The 20823-nt window shown below is 39.3% G+C and overlaps 1 protein-coding gene and 1 pseudogene across 1 annotated transcript in view; one reads left to right on the top strand and one right to left on the bottom strand.

Moving 5' to 3' along the window:
• Positions 1–20823, top strand: part of LOC103893083 (zinc finger protein 506) — a 157562-nt gene that overhangs the window by 93220 nt on the left and 43519 nt on the right. The gene's annotated exons all lie outside the window — the stretch shown is intronic.
• LOC129051814 (zinc finger protein 506-like) lies at positions 2502–20711 on the bottom strand (annotated as a pseudogene).

The raw sequence follows: 20823 nt of genomic DNA, 5'->3' as shown, positions 1-20823 counted from the left end.
ACAGATGTTATTCCACTATGTACCAAATAGTATATTGCTACCATCTTTTAACTACACCTTTGAGTAAGATGGGATAGGTTAAAGTTAGTGGCATAATAATGCTTCATTAAATGCACAATAGTCTTAACATGGTAAAAAAATAAAATTAAGTTCACAATCTAACAATTTTTAAATGTACTACATTTTATTAAAGTACAATTAGAAAAAAACTAATTTATTTTAATACTTTTAACTATAATTAATAATTTCTTCCTCTCACTATAAAGTATTACTCTGAACCCCACCTTATTTTTTTATCTTTGTCTATTAATAAAGGAATTCCTTATGATTTTTGAAAAAAGAAAGTTTTAAAATGTTCTGTGTACATATTAATTTAGGTTAGGCCATCCAAAAGATAAAGCAAAGCGTCAACATTAAGTCATAGGCTAGGATTATACAAATGAGAACATGAACCCTCACCTTACACATTACTTAATATAAGTTAACTACAAAGAGTCTCTCCACTTACATTTTCATCATGCATCTTACATTTTAATGTCCTTACTCTTTTTTTTGTTTGTTTGAGATGGAGTTTTGCTCTTATTGCCCAGGTTGGAGTGCAATGGCATGATCTCAGCTCACCGCAACCTCCGCCTCCCGGGTTCAAGCGCTTCTCCTGCCTCAGCCTCCCAAGTAGCTGGGATTACAGGCATGCACCACCACACCCAGCTAATTATGTATTTTTAGTAAAGATTGGGTTTCTCTACTGGCCAGGCTGGTCTCGAACTCCTGACCTCAGGTGATCCACACACCTCGGCCTCTCAAAGTGCTGGGATTACAGGTGTGAGCCACTGCACCTGGCCATGTCCTTACTCATTTATAGAAAAGGTTGTACATAATGCCCAACTAATAAAAAAGAATCTCTAATATCTCTGATGCAGCAACAATTGATCACAGGCTTTCATATGTGAATACAATAGGAATAAAATAACAGCATAAAGTAATTTCAAAGCTGTATTACATCATTATTCACTTTTCAAAAAATTTTTTCAAGGAAACAAGTATACGTTCAATGTAATTACAATGCTGCAACAAACCTAATCCTATAATTTGTCTAACAGCTTTACAAATAGTTTATCTACAAATAATTAACAGCTTTAGCTGTGGATTAGTTTTTATACTCAACACTCTGATTTAGTGTAATGTGTGAAGTGTCAGTGCCTTATTCTACTGTAAATTCTGATATTTACATAGAATCAATTTTGAATTAAATATTTTTTCATATTTACTGCATCTGCACAAATATATTTTAGTATAAACTCTCTGGTGTTTTCTAAGCTGTAGTTTTTGAAAAAAAAAAAAAAAGTCTTTCCAAATTCATTACATTTGCAGGACTCTTCTCCAATATAAATTCCCTGATGTTGAACAAAGCTGGAGCAACTGCTTCAGGGTTTTCATCTAGTACAAATGTGAGCAATAAGATCTGTGATACAAGTAAAGGTACTACAACCCCATTATATTTGTAATGGCTATCTTCAGAATAAATATTCTTCTTCATTTTAAAGGCCTATATTTTCTGAAAGATTTTTTGACAGTAATTGCACTTTTAGTGCTTTTATTAACTATGAACCTCCTGTTGAGTAAGATGTGACCAGGCATTAATGGCTTTTCCATATTCTTTATATTTGTACAATTTTTCTCAAGGATAATAGCTTTCCTGTGAAATAAGGTGTAAGCACTGATTAAAAGTTTTGCCACATTCTTTACACTGGTAGGGGTTTTGGCAGTATAAATCATCTTAACTAAAATCAAGCGTGGCAACCATATAGATGCTTTGTCACATTTCATATATTTCTAGGGTTTCACATTAGTATAATTATTTTTATATAGACAGAAGTTTGAGGTGTTGGTGAAAAGACTGTCACATTTTTCAGGTTTGTAGAGTTCCTCTTCAGCATGAATTATCGCCATGTCTCTTAAGAATTGAGAACTTGTGGCCAGGCATGGTGGCTCAGGTCTGTAATCCCAGCACTTTAGGAGGCCAAGTGAGGTGGATCACCTGAGGTCAGGAGTTTCAGACCAGCCTGGCAAACATGGTGAAATCTCATCTCCACTAAAAATATAAAAATCAGCTGGGTGTGGTGGTGGAAACCTGTAATCCCAGCTACTTGGGAAGCTGAGGCAGGAGAATGGCTTGAATCCAGGAGGCGGAGGTTGCAGTGATGTGAGATCATGCTATTGCACTCCAGCCTGGGTGACAAGAGTGAAACTCCATCTCAAAAAAAAAAAAAAAAAAGAATTGAGAACTTGTTATGGGCTTTGCCACATTCCTCACACTTGTAGCGTTTCTGCCAGTACGAATTATGTGTAATAAGTGTTGAGAACTTCCTTAAAAGCTTTGTTACATAATTTATATTTGCAGTGTTTATGTTCCATATAAATTCTCATATTTAGGCCGGGTGCAGTGGCTTACACCTGTAATCCCAGCACTTTGGGAGACCGAGGTGGGCGGATCACGAGGTCGGGAGATCGAGACCATCCTGGCCAACATGGTGAAACCCCATCTCTACTAAAAATACAAAAATTAGCCAGGCATGGTGGCACACACCTATAATCCCAGCTACTCGGGAGGCTGAGGCAGGAGAATCGCTTGAACCCAGGAGTTGGAGGTTGCAGTAAGCCAAGATCGCCACTGCACTCCAGCCTGGCAACAGAGTGAGACTCCATCTCAAATAACATAACATAACATAACATAACGTAACATAACGTAACGTAACGTAACGTAACATAACATAACATAACACATAACATAACATAACATAAAAATAAATTCTCATATTTAGTAAGAGTTGAAAGCTGGTTAAAGGCTTTCCCACATTCATCAAACTCATAGGTCTTCTCTCCAGTATTAATTAAGGGTTGAGGAGCACTTAAAAGATCTGTCACATTATTCACTATGTGGTGTTTCTGTCCAATATAAATCATCTTATGTTTATTAAGGGCTGAGGACCAGTTAAAAGCTTTGCCACATTCTTAACATTTTTCACGTTTCCCTCCAGTATGAATTCTCTTATGTTTAAAGAGGCTTGAAGACCAGAGAAAGGTTTTGAAACATTTATCACATTTGTAGGGTTTCTCTCCCATGTGAATTATCTCATGTTTACTAAAGGTTGAGGATAAAGTAAAGGCTTTAACACATTTATCACACTTGTATGGTTTCTCTCCAGAATGAATTTTCTTATGTGAAAAAAGGGTTGTGGGATGGTTAAAAACTTTGCCACATTCTTTACATTTGTAGGGTTTCTCTCCAGTATGAATTATCTTATGTGTAGTAAAGTGAGAGGTGCACTTAAAGGCTTTGCCACATTCTTCACATTTGTAGGGTTTCTCTCCAGTATGAATTTTCTTATGTGTAGTAAGGGTTAAGGACTGTTAAAAGCTTTGCCACATTCTATACACTTGAAAGGTTTTTTTTCAGTATGTCTTCTCTTATGTCTATTTGTACTTGAAAATTGATGAAAGACTTTCGCATATTTATCACATGGAAATATTTTGCTCTGGGTAGTTGTGAAACATTGGTTAAGTCCATTATAACCTCCTTTGTGCACCTTACACTCATCCACACTTTCACAGCCTTTTTTTAACTCTAAATTGTCATGTCCACATTTTTCATATCTTCTCAGTATCACTTTTTGGAAAGAATCTTTTATGCTTTGCTCTGGCCAAAGGTCTTGCTCAAAATGAGAACACATAACTGAAAGAAATAATAAAAACACATTACTTCAATTACTAGACTCAGATAAATATACTTTACAGATCTAACCTATAAAATTATACAACTACATAAGCAAGATGACATATCAAATACCACAAGCTGTAATTTCTTCCTGGACATATAAATATAACAAAAACATACTGACCAAAATACATTTGTAAAAAATTTATAAATGACTTAAGTGTATAAAGGACTCCAGATGAGCACAATGCAAAGAGCCACATAGAAGAAAAAGAAAAGTCTGTTACTTGTACCCAACACAGCTCTTCCTGCTCTCCAGTATAACATTGTGCCTTTAAAATAAAATGCAAGCTGGGTACTGTGGCTCATGCCTGTAATCCCAGCACTTTGGGAGGCTGACGTGGGTGGATCATGAAGTCAGGAGAGCAAGAGCAGCCTGGCCAAGATGGTGAAATCCTGTCTCTCCTATAAATACAAAAAATTACCTGGGCATGGTGGCAGGCACCTGTAATCTCAGCTACTCGAGAGGCTAAGGCAGACAAATGCTTGAATACAAGAGGCAGAGTTTGCAGTGAACTGAGCCAAGATCATGCCACTGCACTCTAGCCTGGGTGACAGAGTTAGACTCCATCTCAAAAAAAAAAAAAAAGAAAAAAGAAAAAAAGAAAAGTAAAGTAAATTGCTGGCCAGGCTTGATGGCTCATGCCTGTAATCCCAGCACTTTGGGAGGGCAAGGTGGGAATATCACCTTAGGTCAGGAGTTTGAGACTAGCCTGACCAATATGGTGAAACCCCATCTCTACTAATGGAACAGGAATTAAAAGAAATTTTAAAATGTGTAAGCGAAAACTCAGTTATATGTAAGAAAACCCAATTCCCCCCGAGAAAGAGAAAGAGCTGGAGTCCTTTAAAAATTAACTGCCTGTTTTTCTATGGCTAGTGAGCCTTATCTCTCCTCCTTTCCCAGACATTATAAAGACCCTGTTTCTCTAGCTGAGCAGCTGCAAGGTCACTAGACAGATAAACTCAAGTTGTAAAATACGTTTTTCCTTAAAATGTAAGAAATAATGTAATGCAAATCTCAATTAATTCAATAACTATCTTTGCTTCTTGCTTCTATAATATGCTTCCCCTGGCACAGACCTCCCCCCGCCCCACCCCACATAATGCTTAAAAGGTAACTTAACTCTTTGTTCAGGGCTCAGTCCTTTGGATGTTAATCCAACTGGGCTGGTGCACCTAAAGAATAAATATCCTCCTGAACCCCATCGGTCTCTCTGATTCCTTAACAATCCTGTAAAATTTCTGGGGGCTCATCTGGGATTGGAGATAACAGATTTACTCTCTCCTTTGCCTGTGGGACTAGAGCCCCGGGGCCAGGGGAGACCCGGCATCCAAGGTGCGCCACAGGGGAACTTCACCCAGATGGAAACCGGCTCTCCCCACACCCTGGCACCCTGCCCAGCAGTGCAACGGAACTGGGGACGGGGCTGCAGGACAATATCAGCACTTCAGGAACTGTGGTAAGAAGGGCCCAAGGCAGGAAAGCCTGTCCCAGAAGGATGAAGGGGAGCTTAATCACCTCCCAGGAACTGACCACTAATCCAACCCAGAGTGGCTGGGGGTGGCAGGAGTGGCTTGCCAATTTGGATGAATCTTGTGTCCCTACTAACACTGGAACTGGAAAAAAGGAGAAAATGGGCCGATAGAGTGGCAAGTGCAGCAAGGTAGAGCTTGCTGGCAGGGTGGCAAGAGTGGCTTCCCACCCCAACTGGGAGTGTGTGGGTGTGTGTGAACCTACCCAGGACAGGAGAGAGGCTCATTTCATCTGATGAGGAGTCCTGGGGTAGAAGTGGTGTGTGTATGTGTGTGAATGTGGGAGTCTAACTAGGCTCACCCAGGATGTGAAAGGCTCGTTTCATCCAGTGAGGAGTCCTGGGGCAGGGGAGGTGCATGAAAGTTTGTGAAAGAGACGGTCTTGGGAAAGGCCAATGCAGGGAGTGATGTGGGGAGGCACAGATCCCTTAGCATGGGCTGTGTGCTGGGAGGTGAGTGTGGGAGAAATCAGACCTAGGACGTTGCATACAGCTGTTAGGACCAGCTTCATAGCCACAGCAGGCTGTGACAGGGGAAGGCATGATCCTGGCTAAGCAGCATCTGAAACTCCCGTAATAGGACCTGGTCTAGTGGACCCAAGAGTGAAAGTGAGAGTGAAAGTGTGCCACAAGGGAGGAAATGGGAGGGAAAGCATCAAAACCAACTACTTTGAAGTGCATGATAAAGAATTTTTAAAAAGGATTTAGAGGTGATTATGGGATAAAACTGGATGTTCAAAAGTTACGGGCATACTATGAATTAAAATAGCCCGCTTTTAGTGTCAGATGGCTGGCTGAAGACACTATAGAGAAATTGGCTGTGTGTTTTAAGGTGGTGACTAGAGTCGAAGGACAGCCAGGGCATTCAGACCTAGTCTTTATATTGACTTATGGCTAAATGAATGCAGCACTGCCTAGCAGTTTATTGTGGAATGCTCGCAGCTCATGCCAAGAGAAATCAGCTGTGCTGGCAGCTACAGAGTTAAAAGGAAAGTCAGAGAGGCTTGTGGCACCCCTGAGCCAAAAGTGAAAGTGAAAAATCAGCTGCCCTGGCAGCTATGGAGACAAAAGAAAAGTCTCAGGAAAGGCAAAAAAACTGGTTTTGCAAGAACCACAGGAGGTCGGGCGTGGTGGCTCACGCCTGTAATCCCAGCACTTTGGGAGGCCGAGGCAGGTGGATCACGAGGTCAGGAGATCGAGACCATCCTGGCTAGCACAGTGAAACTGTGCTACTAAAAATACAAAAAATTAGCCAGGCGTGGTGGCAGGCGCCTGTAGCCCCAGCTACTCGGGAGGCTGAGGCAGGAGAATGGTGTGAACCCTGGAGGCAGAGCTTGCAGTGAGCTGAGATCGCACCACTGCACTCCAGCCTGGGTGGCAGAGTGAGACTCCATCTCAAAAAAAAAAAAAAAAAAGAACCACAGGAGGGAATAGAGACCCCTTCTGCCTACATTCCAATCTACCCCCTTTACCAAAGCTAACTGCCCCAAAGGAGTTATGTTCAAAGGGATACATGCTCCCAGTCTCACCTGAGAAGGAGAAATCAGAGCTCCAAGAAGTTAAAGTAAAAGTCTTGAGAAGTCAGGTAGGCCATCTCAGGTCTGGCTGTGCCCAAGTTGTGCTTATACCTCTTAAGCGGACAAGAGGACCCCCACTAGGACCCAGATGATGCAGTCCAGTTTTAACATCTATAAAGGTGCTGAGAAACACTTCTGCAAAGTCTACAGGATGGTAAAAGAAAAAGGCAACCAATATAAAAAATCTCAGAGGTGCTCCAGGGTGCAGAAGAAAGCACCAGCCAGTCTTATAAAACACTTTGTGAGGCATTTTGGTTGTACATTTCATTTAACCCTGAGGATGCTGAAAATCAGCGCATGGTAAATATGGTGTTTGTAAGGCAGGCCCAAGGAGATATCAGGCATAAATTGCAAAAGTTAAAAGCTCCGTAGGTGTGAATGCTACTCAGCTTATTAAAGTGGCTACCAAGGTGTACATTAACCGAGATCAGAAGGCTGAGCAGAGGCTTAAGAAAGACTAATTTACTAGCAGCAGCCCTTACGGGAAGAGAAGCTAGCTTTGCAAGGAGGCATGGATGCGAGAATGAACGCGGTCATGGAAAAGGCTAGTCTGGAGAGGAGTTTAAAAGCTGGCTGAGGCTAGAGAGAGATTAATGTGCATGGTGCAAAGGGAAAGGACACTGGAAAAATGAATGTCAAAAGAATAAGAAGAATAGTTAAGTCCACAGTATAAAAAAAAAATCACCAGCCAAGGGCTACTGCACCCAGGAGAAACCCAAGACCCCCTGCACCTGCTGTGGAAGGAAGGATATAAAGTGTCAGAAAAAAAAGCTCAAATCTACTCTAAAAATTTCCAGTATTTAATTAAGCTTTTATATAAGCCAAGAGGAAAGATGGCTTAGTAGTGAACAAAAGCAGGCTGTTTATGCACTTCCTACTCCAACCACCTGGCATCAAATAAGAGATTTCCTAGGGGCAGCAACGCTCGGCCACATTTAGATTCCAAATTTCTGGCTCATCGCTAAGTTATTATACAAAGCCACAAAGAGGAGGCAAAAAGGAACCCCTCCTCTAGGAGGCCAACAAAGAGAAGGCTTTTAAAGAAATCAAAGAAGCCTTGACTGAGGCCCCAGCTTTAGGGCTACCATATCTAACTAACTAAGCTTTTCTTCTTCTATGTCCACAAGTGAAAGGGAGGACATAGAGGACCTAACTCAAGCCATAAGGTCATGGCATTGCCCAGTGACATACTTATCCAGGCAATTAGATTCTGTGGCACTTGGATGGCCTCCTTGTTTTAAAGCCTAGCTGCCACTGCCCTACTGGTGCAGGAAGCTAATAAACTGACTTTAAAGACTGTGAATACCCTAAACCCGGCTACCTTGCTCCTCATTGAGTCAGTGTCAGGAGGCCCCCTCCATTGCCATGTGGACATGGTAAATAAAGTGTCCTCAAGCCAGAGAGATTTAACAGATCAGCCCCTTGGGGACCTGGAAGGCACCCTCTGGCCTATATTGGATCTGTGGAGCATGAGCATATTGGCAGCTGCCAGCCAAATGGACAGGGGCATGTGTGTTAGGAACAATCAAGCCATCCTTCTTTCTAATTCCTCTAAAGCAAACTCTTAAAATATCCAGTTTATGATAAAAATAAAGAACTAAAAAAAGCATAATCACAAAAATAGACACAAATGTCAAAAAAAAAGATAATAAATGGCCTCCTGAAAGAACCATTAAATATTACGGGCCAGCTACCTGTGCACAAGACGGGTCATGGGGGTACCACACCCCAATCTATATGCTCAATCTCATCATAAGATTGCAGGCAGTCCTTGAAATCATAACCAATAAAACATCAAGGTCATTAGATTTATTGGCAATACAAGCAACACAAATATATATCAAAATAAATTGGCTTTAAATTACCTCTTAGCCTCAGAAGGAGGAGTATATAAAAAATTTAATTTAACCAACTGTTGCCTAAAAGTCGATGATAATGGTCGAGCTGTCATAAAAATCACAACTAGAATGCGCAAGTTGGCCCATGTTCCAGTTCAGACTTGGTCCGGGTGGTCCCCGGATTTCTTGTTTAAGGAATGGTTGTCATCCTTTAGAGGATTCAGAACCCTCATTGGTAAGTTCTTGCTTATTCTTGGCATCTGCCTTATCCTCCCTTGCCTTTTACCCCTGTTTTTTAGAAGTATTCAATCAACTATAGAGGCAATAATAACCCGACACACTACTGCGCAGTTGATGGCATTAACCAGATATCAGCTGCTGCCCGTAGAAGAAGCTCAGCTCTGCAAAGAGGTGGCAAATAGTGGGGCTTTCTATTAACACCTTTGTTATAAAAAGCACCAAAGTGGGGAATGGAACAGGAATTAAAAGAAATTTTAAAATGTGTATGCAAAAACTCAATTATATGTAAGAAAACCCAACTCCCCCTGAGAAGGAGAAAGAGCTGGAGTCCTTTAAAAATTAACTGCCTGTTTTTCTGTGGCTAGTGAGCCTTATCTCTCCTCCTTTCCTAGACATTATAAAGATGCTGTTTCTCTAGCTGTGTAGCTACAAGGTCGCTAGACAGATAAACTCAAGTTGTAAAACATGTTTTTCCTTAAAAAGTAAAAAATAATGTAATGCATGTCTCATTTAATTCAATAACTATCTTTGCTTCTTGCTTCTATAATATGCTTCCCCCTGCACAGATCTCCCCCCTCAACCCACAAAATGCTTAAAAGGTAACTTAACTCTTTGTTCAGGGCTCAGTCTTTTGGATATTAATCCAACTGGGCTGGTGCACCTAAAGAATAAATATCCTCCTGAACCCCATTGGTCTCTCTGATTCCTTATCAATCCCATGACACTAAAAATACAAAAAATTAGCCAGGCATGGAAACAGGTACCTGTGATCCTAGCTACTTGGGAGGCTAACGCAGGAGAATTGCTTGAACTGTAAAGGCAGAGATTGTAGTGACCAGATCATGACACTACACTCCAGCCTAGGTAACAGGATGAGAGTCTGTCTCACACACACACACACAAATGTAAATTGCCAACTCCTGGTTTCTTTAAAAATATATATATATATGAAGAAAAATATTGGCACATACATCTTTATTTCTGCCTTTTAGGGGCTTATTTAGACACTGGTTAATGTCTTCCATGACATAAAATGCTGAAAGAAATGGTGATATATGTTGGAATGACAGTTTGAGTCTGCTGACTCTAAGGTAAATGTTACAGAAGCAGAGAAACTGCACTACCCCAAACAGGGAATAAGTGTAGCAAGTGATTACTGATTATTAAGAAGAAACATGAATAAGCCAATTTAACAATAAACACAAAATTTTAGACAAGACACATCCTAAAAACACGTTTGAGAAATTCAAAGACTCTCTAGCCAAGACAATTGATTTCAGACGATGCTGGGACAAAGCTGTATTTTAAAGGTTGTAACAGGTAGCTTTTTCTTAATGTCCAAATCACAATCAAAGATTACAATGAATACAAACTATTAGAAAAACATGGCCCCATCAAAAAAATAATAAAATTTTCAAAAGCAACCATAAAAACTATATAAAGTAATTTTTAAAATTTCAAATAAATTGAATAGGCCAGGCTTGGTGGATCATTCCTGTAATCCCAACACACTGGGAGGCCATGGTGGGAAAATCACATGAGGTCAGGAGTCTGAGACAACCCTGGCCAACATGGTGAAACCCTATATCTACTAAAAATACAAAAATTAGCTGGGCATGGTGGCATGTGCCTGTAATCACAGCTACCTGGGAGGCTGACACATGAGAATTGCTTGAACCCAGGAGAGGAAGTCTGCAGTGAGTAAAGATTGTACCACTGCACTCCAGCCTAGGCAACAGAGAAAGGTTGTCTCAAAAATAAAATAAAATAGGCCAGGTGTGGTGGCTCATGCCTGTAATCCCAGCACTCTGGGAGGCTGAGGTGAGTGGATCATTTGAGGTTAGGAGTTCAAGATCAGCCTGGCCAACATGATGAACCCCCATCTCCACTAAAAATACAAAAAATTAGCCAGACGTGGTTGCAGGGAACTGTGATCTCAGCTACTCGGGTGGCTGAGGCAGGAGAATTGCTTGAACCTGGGGGATGGAGGTTGCAGTGAGCCGAAATGGTGCCACTGCACTACAGCCTGAGTGACAGAGAGAGACTCTGTCTCAGAAAAAATAAAAAATAAAATAATTCAATAATATTCAGTAAGTTAAATAGGAACACAGACAACTACTGAAGATCAGAAAAATTAGTATAACAACAAGAAATATTAAAATAGCAAAAAACAAAAATTACAGATATAAAAAATATTAAAATTAACTGAAAAATTTCTTTAACAATGATGTAAACATGAAGAGGCTGAACAAACTAGGATACACACAAAGATATTTATAACAAACACACATATAAGCAAAATTTCAAAAATCACAGAATTTTGGGAGCTGTAAGATAAAAATGATGTGTCATTTATAAGCATCGTCTTATATGATAACAAGTGAATTTATAAAAAAAAAAATTTTGGCTGGGCACAGTGGCTCATGCCTGTAATCCCAGCACTTTGGGAGGCTGAGGCGTGCAGATTACGAGGTCAAGAGATCGAGACCATCCTGGCTAACACGGTGAAACTCCGTCTGTACTAAAAATACAGAAAATTAGCCAGGCATGGTGGCGGGCGCCTGTAGTCCAAGCTACTCAGGAGGCTGAGGCAGGAGAATGGCGTGAACTTGGGAGGCGGAGCTTGCAGTGAGCCAAGATCGCGCCACTGCGCTCCAGCCTGGGCAACAGAGCAAGAGTCCGTCTCAAAAAAAAAAAAAATTTTTGCAGGTCAGAAGGAAACTGTGATATTGTTAAAGTTATAATAATAAAAAAAAAAGTCTGTCAAGTAAGAATACCATCAGCAAAATTGTACTACCAAATAAAAAGAAGTCCGTCCAAAATAACCAAATCCTGGCTGGGTGCGGTGGCTCACTTCTGTAATCCCAAGACTTTGGGAGGCAGAGGCAGGTAGATCATAAGGTCAGGAGTTCGAGAACAGCCTGGCCAATACGGTGAAATCCCATCTCTACTAAAAATACAAAAATTAGCAAGGCGTGATGGCAGGCATCTTGAGGCAGAGGAATCGCTTGAGGCAGAAGAGGCAGAGGTTGCAGTGAGCAAAGATCATGCCACTGCACTCCAGCCTGGGTGACAGAGGGAGACTCCATCTCAAAAACAAAAATAAATAAATAAAAACAAAATAAAATAACCAAATCCTGAGAAAGTATGTTGGCACTACATACGCCCTACATATCAAAAATACTGAAAGGAGTTTCTTCCACTGAAAATACCATAATGCAAGAGAACAACACATAATCATATGAAAATATGCAACTTTCTGGGAAAGATACGTACATACACACAAATGGAATTTCTTAACATTATCAAAATGGTGCAGAAAACATTTTTAATTATTCTCTAAAATTTAAAAGATAAAACTGTAGAAATTATTATAGACAACTGTTAATAAATATACAACATAAAAATATAATTTGCAAAATCAATAACAAAGTTGAAGGCAGATGTAATGGTGAAGAATTTTTGTATGCAAGTGAAGTTAATTTTTTACCACATTCAAATACATTTTTGGATCTTTTAGAGGTTTTATGTAATTCCCCAAGATACCACTAAGAAAATATCTGTATAGATACACAAAAGAAAACAAGAAAAAACTGAAAGCATATCAACACAAAAATAAAAAAAAACACAAAAAAGACTGAAAGAGAAAATGAGAGACAAAGATACAAGAATCAAATAAAATAATTAATAAAATAACATTAGTAAGATTTTCTCTTTCAGAAAATGAGAACAGAAGAGGTCAAAATAATATTACACAAGCTACATCTTAAGTCAAAAATTGTCATATTTTATAAAATGTACTTTAAGCCAAAAGACAAATAAGGACATTAAACAATATATAGATTCATTCACTGGGAACCTATGACAACTTTGTTTATACATGTGTGTATTTGCGTGTGTGTGTCTCAGATTAGGGTTTCAAATATATAAAGCAAATATTAATAAAAGTGAATACACACAGAGCAATATAATTCTAGTAGGATCTTTCAATACCCCACTTTCTGTAATAATAATAAAATAAGGCAGAATATTAGTAAGGAAACAGAGGACTACAGGCAGTAAAAAACAATTATTTCTAATGAAGGTATAGAGAACAAGTGACAGAAAACTACAGGGAAAATATTTATCCAGGCAAACAAACATAGAAATAATTATATTGGCAATAGACATATGGTTTATTCATATTTAATTTTGCGGAACAGTCTTAAATTGTACATAGTTAAACATTGTCACATATAAACTAAAAACTCAAAACACAATTAACTGGTGTGATGTGGCATACCCAAAAATATATAACAAAAAAAGTTAAATTGCAAAAAAATTAAAACGTGGAATGCAAAACTTATTGGATACGATCAAGTAGATCAATGTACTCATGAAAGGAATCTTAAAACATAGGGAAAAAGTAGGCCGGGCATGCTGGCTCATGCCTGTAATCCCAGCACTTTGGGAGGCCGAGGTGGGCGGATTACCTGAGGTCGGGAGTTCGAGACCAGCCTGACCAACATGGAGAAACCCTGTCTCTACTAAAAATACAAAATTAGCCAGGCATGGTGGCACATGCCTGTAATCACAGCTACTAGGGAGGCTGAGGCAGGAGAATCGCTTGAACCTGGGAGGCGGAGGTTGTGGTGAGCTAAGATCGAGCCATTGCACTCTAGCCTGGGCAACAAGAGCAAAACTCCATCTCAAAAAAAAAAAAGTAATAGGTGGCTCATGCCTGTAATCCCAGCACTTTGGGAGGCCGAGGTGGGTGGATCACGAGGTCAGGGATTCGAGACCAGCCTACCCAACATGGTGAAACCCCATCTATATTAAAAATACAAAAATTAGCCGGGCATGCTGGTGCACACCTGTAATCCAAGCTACTCAGGATGCCGAGGCAGGAGAATCACTTGAACCTGGGAGGCAAAGGTTACAGTGAGCCAAGATCACGCCATTGCACTCCAGCCTGGGCAACTGAATGAGATTCCATCTCAAAAAAAAAAAAAAGAAAAATATTTGCATAAATCTGTTGATACACTATATAAAATAATTTTAATATCAATAACAAACTGGAAAATATGCAGGCATAGTTTTTGTATTCAATTGAAGTTGTTATGAGATTTAAAAATACTGTTTTATCTTTAAGATGTATGTAATCTCCAATTTTCAAGATCATTACAAAGATAATATTTATAGAAAGTATGCAAAAGAAAATAAAAAATAATCAAAGCATGCCGTACAAAATTAAATGAAAATTAAGAAAGTAAAACAGGAAATAAGAAAAATATAACTACTAGAAACACATAAAACAATAACAATATAACTGGCAATAACAATTTCATTTCTTCAAGCAATCATTTTAAGTATAAATTCATTAAACTACTTGATATAATAAAATCTAACCTTAGGACTTTGGAAGGCCAAGGTGGGCTGATCACTTGATCCCAGGAGTTCAAGTCCAGCCTGGGCAACATGGCAAAACTCTGTCTCTACAAAAAATACAAAAAAGCTGCCTGTGTGTGATGGCACATACTTGTAACCCAGCTACTTGAAAGGCTGAAATGAGAGGATCATCTGAGTTTGGGAGGTTTGGGTAGTAGTGAGCCATGCAAATCAGCCTGGTTGAGAGAGTGAGACACTATCTCAAAAATAAATGAGGCCAGACACGGTGGCTCACATCTGTAATCCTAGCACTTTGAGAGGCCGAGACGGGCAGATCACCTGAATTCAGGAGTTCAAGACCAGCCTGGCCACGCTGGTGAAACCCAGTCTCTACTAAAAATAAAAAAAAAAATTAGCCTGGCATAGTGGCGGGCACCTGTAATCCCAGCTACCAGGGAGGGTGAGACAGGAAAATCACTTGAACCCGGGAGGCGGAGGTTGCAGTGAACTGAGATCACACCGTTACACTTCAGCCTGGGCGGCAAGAGCAAAACTCTGTCTCAAAATAAATAAGGAGGCGGAGGCTACAGTGAGCCAGAATTATGCCACTGCACTCCAGCCTTGGTGACAGTAAGATCTTGTCTCAAAACAACAATGACAATTATTTTAAAAAGACTAAAATTATACACTGTTTTCTAATAAAAACTGAATGAAATTAGGAATTAAAAGCAAAAATCAAACTGGCAAATTCAAAACTATGTGAATATGAAACACACTTCAACATATTCTTCCTCAGGGGTCAAAAAATTTCATTCTTCAAAGATGTCACTACAACGTACAGTTATAAGCTACAGAACAATGTGATACTGACACAAAGATAAACAGATGAAAGACCAGAATAGAGAGCTCAGTAATGAACCCTTCTGTGTATGATCAAATGATCTTCTACTAAGTTCCCATGAGCACAAAATAGAGAAGAATAATCTCTTCAAAAAATGATGTTGAGGCCAGGCTCGGTGGCTCACGACTGTAATCCTAGCACCGCTGAGGCGGGCAGATCACTTGAGGTCAAAAGTTCGATACCAGCTTGGCCCTCATGGTGAAACCCCATCTCTACTAAAAATACAAAAAATTAGCTGGACGTGGCGGTGTGTGCCTTTAATCCCAGATACTCGGGAGGCTGAGACTTCCCGAGTACTTAGCCATAAAAATAATTAGCCATAAAAATACTTAGACATAAAATAACTAACAGATATTTTAGAAAAAATACAGGAAAAACACATGACATAGGTCTTGGAACCATTTTCTTAGATACGAAATTAAACGCATGAGCAACAAATGAAATAACAGAAAAGTTTAACTACACTAGACTTTGAAATTTCTGCATATCAAAAAACAATTCAAGAGTAACAACATCGCTTAGGAAATGGGTGAAAACATTTGCAAATTACATGTGAAAGAAGTTAATATGCAAAATATAAACAACCCTTAAAACTAAACAGTAAAGTTGAATAACTTGATTTAGAAATGGACAAACAAAATTTTCATTAGAAAAGTATACCAATGAGAAAAAGCACTTGAAAGGACAAACAAAATTACTAATTTATAGAGAAAAAAAAACACAATGAAAAACAAAATCACCTCACACCCATTCGAATGGCCACTATAAATTTTTTTAAAAACACCAAATCTGTTGATGATGCAATAAAAATGAAACTCATGTTGAATGTTGGTGGAAAGCAAAGATGCAGCCATTATTTTAAGAAGTTATAAATGTTCCTCATTTATAAATCTATATCCAAAATATGCAACAAAGGCCAGGTGCAATGGCTCAAGCCTGTAATTCTAGCAATTTGGGAGGCCAGAAGGGCAGATCACCTGTGGTCAGGAGTTTCAGACCAGCCTGACCCCGTCTCTACTAAAAATACAAAAAATTAGCTGGGCATGGTGGTGGGTGCCTATAATCTCAGCTACTTGGGAGGCTGAAGCAGGAGAATCACTTGCACCAGGGAGGCAGAGTTTGCAGTTAGCCAAGATCACACCACTGCACTACAGCCTGGGTGACAGAGCGAGGTTCCATCTCAAAAAAAAAAACAAAAAACAAAAAAGCAACACAAGACCTGTAAGACGTATTTGAAAATCTGTTTTATTATACCAGCATTCACAAAAGCCAAAAGGCTGAAGCAACCCAGATGTCTCTTGATTTATAAGCATATCAAAAAATGTAACATATACATACAATGGAATATTATTCCACCTTAAAAAAAAAAGTCTTGTCACATTTTAAGATGAACATTGAGAATACTATGTCACCTGAATTAATCCAGAAACAACATTATGGATACTGTATGATTCCACTTACATGAGATATCTTAAGTAGTCAAAATCATAAAAACAGAAAGTGGAAGGTTTGTCTGTCAAGGGCTGGAGAGAGGGTAAAATTAGCAGTTGTTAATAGGTATTGAGTTTTAGTTTTACAAGATGGAAAGTCTCTAGAAGTCTTTTGCATAACAATGTGAATATACTTAACATGTCTGAAATGAACAGCTTTTTTTGAGACAGGGTCTTGCTCTGTCACCCAAGCTGGATTGTATTGGCACAGTTTTGACTCCCCCTCAATCTCCCATGTAGCTGGGACCACAGCTGCACACCACCATGCTTGGCTATTATTAATCTTTTTTTATAGAGAGGGGTCTCCATATGTTCCCCAGGCTGGTATCAAGTTGTTGGGTCCCAGGAATCCTCCTGTCTTGGCCTCCCAAAATCCTGGGATTACAGATGACAGCCACAACCACATCTGGTCCTGAAATGTACACTTCAATAAATTTAAGATGGTAAATTTTATGTTATGTGTTTTTAAAACAACGTTTTTCAAGAAAAACTGAAAAAAATCCAGATTATAAATCTTTTTGAAAATTACCTTCAAATCACAAAAGTGTTTCTCTCAAAAAAGGAAATATATATTCAATATATATTCATCTTTAAACACATGGTGAAAATAAGACTATCTCCATGACTACTCACTTAGACAAGATAAAACTACCATCAAAAATCAGCTAAGAAAGAATATAAGGTAAGCCATAACTAAAATTGAGGTCATATTTATAGATAAACACACATACATATGTAATCTGATTGTGATAAACATGCATAATTTATCTCTTAGTTAAACCTCAAATTGACTTAAATTGTACAAAAAGAATTGCAAATTCTCTGAAATTATAATATGTAAGTAAAACCAATAGACACAATAAACTGCTGAGGCTGGGTGCGGTGGCTCATAACTGTAATCCCAGCACTTTGGGAGGTCGAGGTGGGTAGATCATGAGGTCAGGAGTTCAAGACCAGCCTGACCAATATGGTGAAACGCCATCTCTAATAATAATAAAAAAATTAGTCGGGTGTGGTGGCGCACCTGTAGTCCCAGCTACTCAGGAGGCTGAGGTGGAAGAATGGCTTGAACTCATAAGGCTGAGGTTGCAGTGAGCTGAGATCGTGCCACTGCACATTAGCCTGGGCGACAGAGTGAGACTTCATCTCAAAAAAAAAAAAAAAAAAAAAAAAAAAAACCTAAACTGAAGAAACACACTAATATAGAAATTCAAAAAAATAATAAGAGAAATGTTTACTCATAAAATCTGGTATGCCACATTGATGTATCATTATGAAAAAATTGTCAGACTGGGTGCGATGGTTCACGCCTGTAATCTAAGCACTTTGGGAGGCAGAGGAGGGGCAGATCACCTGAGGTCAGGAGTTTAAGACCAGCCTGGCCAACGTGGTGAAACCCCATCTCTACTAAAAATACAAAAATTAACCGGGCATGGTGGCACATGCCTATAATCTCAGCTAATTGGGAGGCTGAAGCACGAGAATTGCTTGCACCTGGGAGATGAAGGTTGCAGTGGTTCAAGATTGCACCGCTACACTCCAGCCTGTGTGAGACAGGGTAACTTATCTCAAAAAATAATAATAATAGGCCGAGCACGGTGGCTCACGCCTGTAACCTCAGCACTTTGGGATCCAAGGTGGGCGGATCACGAGGTCAGGAGATCAAGACCATCCTGGCTAACACAGTGAAACCCTGTCTCTACTAAAAATACAAAAAATTAGCTGGGCGTGGTGGCAGGCGCCTGTAGTCCCAGCTACTTGGGAGGCTGAGGCAGAAGAATGGCATGAACCCAGGAGGCAGAGCTTGCAGTGAGCCGAGATCACGCCACTGTACTCCAACCTGAGCAACAGAGCGAGACTCCGTCTCAAAAAATAATGATAATAATAATAATAAATTTGTCTAGGTAACTGCAATATTTAACTGTTACTATGTACTCATCATATACAGGTATTTTGAATCACTGGCATGCACTGTGTGGCAGTAAAATTTCACAGAATATGCAGTATATAAATAGAAGATTCTAATAAGAAACTTTTAATAAATTAGCATTTAAAAGAAACTAGGGTTGTTTTTTGTGTTTTAAATACATGCTATTCTTACACAAAATGAAACTGCTGTAATCCAACTTTAGAAGCAAAGAATAGCCAGCCTTACATTGTTAAATATAGAAAATATACATATGTATTTTGCATAATAGGGTAAGACCCTCTGATATGTAAAACAAATATTAAGAAATAAACTATGTTATTATTTAGATAGAGGCTGAAAAAAGTAAATGAAAATCCTGTAATTCTTTTTGCCTGCAACAAACTTAAATTTACAAGTAACTATTTTAGTAAATATGGAGTGCCTACTAATTATCTAATTTACTTCAGGCATACCATGCAAATTCTAGCATATTGTCCTAAATATCTGAATCTAAAATTATAAACAAATTTGAAGTAGAAAATAGAAAGTAAAAACGTATAAGGAGCGTGACATCAGTGAGATGAAAAGATTAAAAGTGCCCTATTTTAATGGTTGCCATTCTAACTGGTGTGAGATGGTATCTCATTGTGGTTTTGATTTGCATTTCTCTGATGGCTAGTGATGATGAGCATTTTTTCATGTGTCTTTTGGCTGCATTAATGTCTTATTTTGAGAAGCGTTCATCAGGAAACAACAGGTGCTGGAGAGGATGTGGAGAAATAGGAACACTTTTACACTGTTGGTGGGACTGTAAACTAGTTCGACCATTGTGGAAGTCAGTGTGGTGATTCCTCAGGGATCTAGAACTAGAAATACCATTTGACCCAGCCATCCCATTACTGGGTATATACCCAAAGGACTATAAATCATGCTGCTATAAAGACACATGCACACGTATGTTTATTGCAGCACTATTCACAATAGCAAAGACTTGGAAGCAACCCAAATGTCCAACAATGATAGACTGGATGAAGAAAATGTGGCACATATACACCATGGAATACTATGCAGCCATAAAAAATGATGAGTTCCTGTCGTTTGTAGGGACATGGATGAAATTGGAAATCATCATTCTCAGTAAACTATCGCAAGGACAAAAAACCAAACATGGCATGTTCTCACTCATAGATGGGAATTGAACAATGAGAACACATGGACACAGGAAGGGGAACATCACACTCTGGGGACTGCTGTGGGGTAGGGGGAGGGGGGATGGATAGCATTAGGAGATACACCTAATGCTAAATGGCGAGTTAATGGGTGCAGCACACCAGCATGGCACATGTATACATATGTAACTAACCTGCACATTGTGCACATGTACCCTAAAACTTAAAGTATAATAAAAAAAATTAAACAGAAAATAAATAAATAAATAAAAGTGCCCTATTTTCATATCCCCTTATAGCAAAAAAATGTCAGCCATCCCTGACAAAAATGCCTTTATGAGAGAACCAGGCATTATGGCTCACACCTGTAATGACAGCCACATGGTACAATAAGGTTGGAGAACTGCTTCAGGCCAGGATTTTGAGACCAGCCTTCGTTATATAGCAAGACAACATCTCCAAAATAAGTGCCTCTAAGAGATTTGAGATCCAGGGACACAGTTGTGAAACACTGTTAAAGCTTAAGTTTGAAAAATGTTCTATTCAGAAGACAGACACTTATTCAGGTGGGAAACTAAAGGATCCCTGTTCTTGGCTACAAACCAGGATAGAGTTCACCCAACTTGGTCCCACTGAGAATTCTGACCTTACTCTGTAACCACCCCAAACTCCTCCCAGCCACAGTCTGGGAGAGATCAGGCCATTCCGGAGACCTGGAGGAAGGTGCCCATTTACAGCCACGTAGGCAGGCCTGCAGATCTTGGCCTTTACTGTGGTCCCTGAAACAGTTCAATGACTCAGTTTCAGTTACCCGAGCCACAGTTTATGGTCAGTTCTGCCTATATAGAAACTCACACAGTTACCTGAGATTTGCTCTCTGGTACTCAGTGAAAGCCACACTCATCCACATCCTGATACAACGCCCACCATATGCAGACCCGACTGCAAAAACCTGCCCTATTGTCTGCCCTATGGAGCAAAGTCCTGAAGGATATTCAGTCTGTCCAAAAATAAAATAAAAA

This window comes from Pongo abelii, chromosome 20, assembly GCF_028885655.2.
Source record: "Pongo abelii isolate AG06213 chromosome 20, NHGRI_mPonAbe1-v2.0_pri, whole genome shotgun sequence".
Lineage (NCBI taxonomy): Eukaryota > Metazoa > Chordata > Mammalia > Primates > Hominidae > Pongo > Pongo abelii.
This window is presented reverse-complemented; position numbering and strand designations above follow the sequence as displayed.